The sequence below is a fragment of the Calypte anna genome, chromosome W, assembly GCF_003957555.1.
Source record: "Calypte anna isolate BGI_N300 chromosome W, bCalAnn1_v1.p, whole genome shotgun sequence".
Taxonomy (NCBI): domain Eukaryota; kingdom Metazoa; phylum Chordata; class Aves; order Apodiformes; family Trochilidae; genus Calypte; species Calypte anna.
This window is the reverse complement of record NC_044276.1, coordinates 2,882,949-2,888,948: the sequence shown is the minus strand read 5'-3', so window position 1 is coordinate 2,888,948 and position 6,000 is coordinate 2,882,949.

Sequence of the window (6,000 nt, the reverse complement as noted above, 5' to 3'; positions counted from 1 at the left end):
CAAATCCTATAGGAATTGTTTTGGTCCTTCACCGGCCAAGTCCCTCGTGGGAGATTGGAACCACGGTTAGAAGACCTCCACAATCGCTTCAGAACAAGGTTTCGTCTCTTACACACACACAAGCAACAAAATCCCACCCAACCGAACAGAATACACCTTTAATACTTACGACCCCGTCATCTTCATTCAGATCTTCACGCGCAGAATTACGGGCAAAACACACTACTGCAGTCCACAAAAGAGCTCATCACAGAAAAAAAATAAATTTTTTGCTTATCGCAATTTCGGATTCAGGTTCCCGTCAGTGAAGCCGGGGGACCGAAAAGGAGCCACCGAAGATCGGTGGGGTGCCCCTCCAATATGGACTCAGTGCAAGCATTGAGAGGGCTCCCAGACAAGCCCCCAAAATTGTTATAAATGACCAAAGACTCAATATTCTGTTAATGGTTTAATTTAATTAATAAAATTGCAATAAAGCAAAAAAGAGCTGGGTGCGTGGGGAGTCTCACTCCACTACACACGACCTCTAAAACTCTGGAATTACCTTATATGATTAGTTCTATGCATATACAAAAGAAAGTGGGTTTACATATATATTCATAGGATTACATCATGCCATTATAATAACCATGATAGGCGGAGTCTGGGTGGAGTTTTTCTTTGGGGAGATATCCAGGGGTCCGTCAGGGGTCTTTGGATGAAGTAAGAGGTCTTCCTCAAGCTTGAAATTTTACCTTTCTTGATTCGCTGACTTCATTATATTGTTACAAGGCTATATCAGACCCTAGCCATAACTTTCCCCTATCTGCTCGTTGTGACATCTTTTTGTGCAGAAAGTTCACATTCCTTTGGTGCCTAGTTAGCCTTGGCAGTGTCTAGTTTTAAGAAGAGAACCTACACCTTTCAATTATCTTTGAAAATAGAAGTTAGTCTTGTTAGGGCCTTGTTTTGTTCACAACTGAAACAGTGGAAATTACATGTCTCAACTGCTTTGTCTAGCCCCCTATTCACTTCTTTCTCGGTTTACATTCTTTCATAATTTACTGCTTAGGAATACAAATTCATCAAAATATATTACATGCTCCTTTGCTCTTTCCTGTGCAACACTATGCAGTCAGCAGTAAAACCACCTTAAATTGCAACACATCTGGTTAGCAGCAAATAAGCTTAGATAGCACAACAGGATATACATTGTAGCATTTTCAAGGTACAGAAACTGTGGATGTCTTGTTTCTTGTTCCCCTAAGCCTTGTAGTTACACAGAGAACAGTTATATTTCCATTCTAATGAATTCATATGTTTGCATATTTCACAATGTTGACGACATATATTTTTAGTACTCTCAAAGTTGGGTTGGCAACACTATAATTATTTAACATGAATTCACAAACACACATATATTACAACGAGATGATGAGGGGTCAAAGTGCCATCAGTGATTCAAAGTCCTCCTCGGAGAATGTGATGGTGCCTCAGTGTCCAGCACTTGTGCCATCACTGTTGCCTGTCTTTATCCATGGGCATGATCACTTCCCTACTCCCTGCTGGCCATGGTAATCCCTGATACAAGCCAGGATGTTGGTGGCCTTCTTGACTACCTGGGCACACAGCTGGCTGATACTCAGCTGTCTGTCCACCAGCTCTGACTGAGGCTGATGCTGTGGATGGGATTAAGAAGTGAGTTCCCATGGGGACAGGGACAGGGTTGGCTTCAATTGAGTGGGAGGTGTCCATACCCATTCATGCAGGGGGTTGGAACTAGATGATCTTTAACCCTTCCAAGCCAACCCATTCCATGATTCCATGATTCTGTGACACAGTCTCAGCCAGTTCCAGGCCTGGGCGTCTCCACAGACACCACCAGGGTTCTGTGATGCAGTGTCTGGTGCCTGGACAACATTGTCATGGGGGTCTCTATGGTGACCCTGGGGGTATATAAGGGCTGTTGAGACCTGGGGTGCCATTATCTGGGAGACCACCTCCCTCATGAGTCAGCAGCCGCCCTGGGTGACCATGGAATGTCTGTGGCAGAAAATGCCCAAGATGTCCATGGAGAAGGAGGTGGGAGCCTGCTCCCACCCCACACAAGACACCAAGATCAGTGAATGAAGGAAGGGCCAGAACAGAAAATCCCTGCAGGCTGTGGGGAGAGGGCAGCTGTCCCCTGCAGCCCATGGAGGAGCACAGAGGGACCGATGTAGATCTTCAGCCCTGGAGAAACCCACACCAGGGTGATGTACGTCTTTAGCTGAAATAAATAAAATTTTAGAAAAAAGTCACATTAGAGCAATGTGAGCATGGCTGGGGCAAGGGGCAGGAAGGTGAGATGGCTTTTGTCTCTCTGTGTCTAGATTTCATTCTTTTCCTTTCCAGCAGTGCTGTTCCATGCCAGCTGTGCAGTTGAGTTTCCAGCCCCTCAGTCTCTCTCCCTTCTCCTCTCTCCTTTCCGAGAGGGGAATGGTAGGCTATTGGTTCCATGATGGGGGATCCAAAATCATGCCAGGGTGGTTGGGTGGCATGTAAGGACACCTAAGTCATTACAGGGGTTGTAGTCAGCAATTGGGGTACACTAAATCATCTCATGGAGTATTAGTGCAATGGGGAGAAACCTTTGGGTGCTTTGAGGTTTGGACCTCCTCCCAAAAAAAAGCCTCCCTTTTTTCCCCACCCATCCTTCTGCTCTGAACACAGCCCACTCTGAAAGTTCCCCTCATTCCTATGCGACCACGCTCCGATACTTCCGTGGTTTCCAACCTCTCTATGCCCCTCGTGTCTTTGCTGCCATGTGGATCACCACCCCCATCTCCCTCAGACAACAGATTGTTAGACCTCACTAGCACTTTTCCCCACCAGCTCTAGCTTGCTGCTCCCAGGCTCCTCTCCAGTAACCCTGGTTTCATACCCCTCCAATCTAGTTTCAAGCTCTTTCAAGGAGCCCTGCTCACTCTTGTCTCAGAATCTTATGCCTGTTAAAAATGACCAAGACTCAATATTCTGTTAATGGTTTAATTTATTTAAAAAATTGTAATTGATTAATAAAATTGAAATTGCAATGAGCAAAACAGCACTGGGTGCATGGGGAGTCTCTGCTCCACTCACAAGCACAAATCTAAAACTCCAGAATTACCTTTTATTGATTACAATTCTATGAATATTTAAAAGGAGGTGGGTTTACATACATATTCACAGGGATTACATCATCTCATTATAATATTCAAGATAGGCAGAGTCTGGGCAGAGTCCTCTTTTGGGAGATATCCAGGGGTTATCAGGGGGTGCTGGCAAGACGAACCTCTTTTAGGGCACGGCGCTTCAAGGACCAACAAGGTGTTCAGCAGAGACTCACAAATAGTGCTCTGAGCCTACAGGCCTCAGGGTTGACTAGCCTGGATAAGTGCTGTCGCTCCAAGAACAACTGACCTCTCTGCTGGCTAGATCAGGACTGAGCTGAGCCTGTGACTCAGGCCTCACTTTTATTGGCCCCCCTAATCCTGCTCATGCACAGTGGGGGCCCGCCCTAATCAGGCACAGGTGGTCTTAACACAAGCTCATGCCCACTACCTGGCAATTAGAGGCACATGGTTGCCTCATTTCACTACATTTCCCCCCCTTTTTTTTTTTTTTTTTTTGTGAAGAACTACAGTTTATTACAATGACAATTGTAATATGTTCTAGTAAACACAAAGACAACATAAATGACAATTCCTCTCTTTTTTTTTTTTGCTTTTTTTGTTTTTTGTTTTGCTAGAACACAAACAACAAGCAAAAAAAAAATTATACGATGTCCAAACGTGCAAATTTTGGCGAGGTTATTCAGTTTGACATGCTGGATGATGCATCGTTGTCCGTTAGAGATCTGGTCGCGGCAAGGCGTGTCCATTTACTGGGTACCCAAAGAGGTCTGGAGTCTGTGGAGACACAGCTATAACCTCTTCCGGTAAAGAGTAGAGGCTTGGGCCCTACCCACTGACCTGTAGATGGATCCTTGTAGTTGATTTGGACTTCTGGCATGCGGTTGATTTTCTGGGACGAGTAGTGGAGTAACACAGGGGGTTGCTGGGAATCGCAGCTTAGACTAAGAAAATTAAGTGCGAAAAGTACTTTGCTGAGCCGCATCTGTGGGTCCATGTCTTTGCTGTCTTTTTGTTTTTGTAGATATGTCTTCAGGGTGCGATTAGCTCTTTCCACTATCGCCTGGCCTGTAGACAAATGAGGGATTCCTGTAATGTGTTTTACTCCCCAAGTAGCAAGAAACTGCTTGACTTTCCGCCTATATAAGCGGGTGCATTGTCGGTTTTTACTACTTGAGGGACCCCCATGACAGCAAAGCAATTGGTCAGGTGACGGACCACATGTAAAGCCTTCTCCCCTGCCTGAGCTGTCCCTCAAAGCATGCCCCAAAAGGTGTCTATCGTTACATGAACGTATTGAGTCGTCCGAATTCTGGAATGTGGGTGACATCCATCTGCCAGATCTCTCCCGCCTGCAGCCCCCGTGGATTGACTCCCACTCCTAGGGCAGGGCCAAATTGTGCGCACTGAGGGCATGCTTTAACAATCCCTTTTGCATCTTCCCATGGAATTGCAAACATGCGCTTCAACGCCCTGGCATTTTGGTGGAATAAGGAATGGCTGTTTTGAGCCTTTGCGAACTGACTTCCGGGACCCTGCATTCCTAGGCTGACCAGGGAGTCAGCCCTTGCATTGCCTTCTCCTAGGCCTAAAGATGTTTTATGGCTACGGATGTGCAAGATGCAAACGTGGTTGTGTGTGATTTTTCAGCACACGCTGTAATGTAAGAAAGAGCTCTAAATAGCCGCTGGTTCTGCACTTGCTTGACGAGAGCATCCTCAATACGATTCGCTACTCCCTACCTCGCATATTGCAAGTCGGAGACGATGTTAAGGGGGACACGTCGCCATTGTGCTAAGGCCCAAATGATAGCCAGTAGTTTCCAGAGTCTGCAGGTTGTCCTCATCGGTGCCCGGAATCAAATGTTGTTCCACAGTCCCTTATCCCTGCCATACACAAGCGGCCGTTTTGACTTTCTTTCCGGCATCAGTGAACACTGTGATACCAGGCGCTGGATGCTCTGAAACAATTGTCATTCTATCCAATGGAACTGGCTGATGCCTGTAGGTGCTTGTGTTTTGGGCCTCCATGACGGATATCTCCAGAGTATTCGAACAAGGCGAGCTGGAGTGGTGTAGAGCGTTGCAGCAACCAATCAAAACCCAATTGTTTTGATAGAATGCTGATCCATCCCTGGCTCTCGACCCATTTACTTCAAGGCAACGCTGTCATCCCTTTCGTATCAGGAATGCTGTTATTTCGGTTCGTTGCCCCAATACCTTTCTGGGCCGTGTGGGGGTGGAAATAACCATTCCAAGATGGCTATCGAATCTGATTTTTGAGAGCTCTGATTGTGCTTTTGGTCACGGTTGTCATGGTGGTGTGTCCCCATTTTCCCTTTGCAATTAAAATCCTGCAACAGCAGTGCGAACGGGAATGAAGGGTGGTTGCATACCCAGATTCCAATGGCTTGAGTGGCATCTGGACGATCCTGCCAAAAGCCGGTTGCCAGTTTGTGGACTGACCCCGTTTTAAACGCATTGGTATGGTTATCGTCCAGTCCACTAAGGCACCTGGTTGCGTGCCCCGTAATAGAGACCAAAAAGGGATGGATATCCGCGTTGGTGAGACTATAATGGGTTGAACCCATTGAAGCTCCGGCCCACTAGCTTTTGGGCGTCATTCAGTGTTTTGAATCGAAGCTGAATCACTTCTAGGTTTTGTGGTCTCACCATGGCATGAGTGACTTGCCACCGCTAAGTAGCTCCAGGGCGATTGTGTTTGCACTTTCTCAGGAGCTACAGTTAAATCCTTTTGCCTTCAGTCGGTCGGGTCAATGTCTGACTAATGGTTGTTGGGGAACGGGGCTTCCTGGCAAAGCAGTATGTCATCCATGTAGCGGTAGATTAGTGTGTCCCAGCATTTCTTT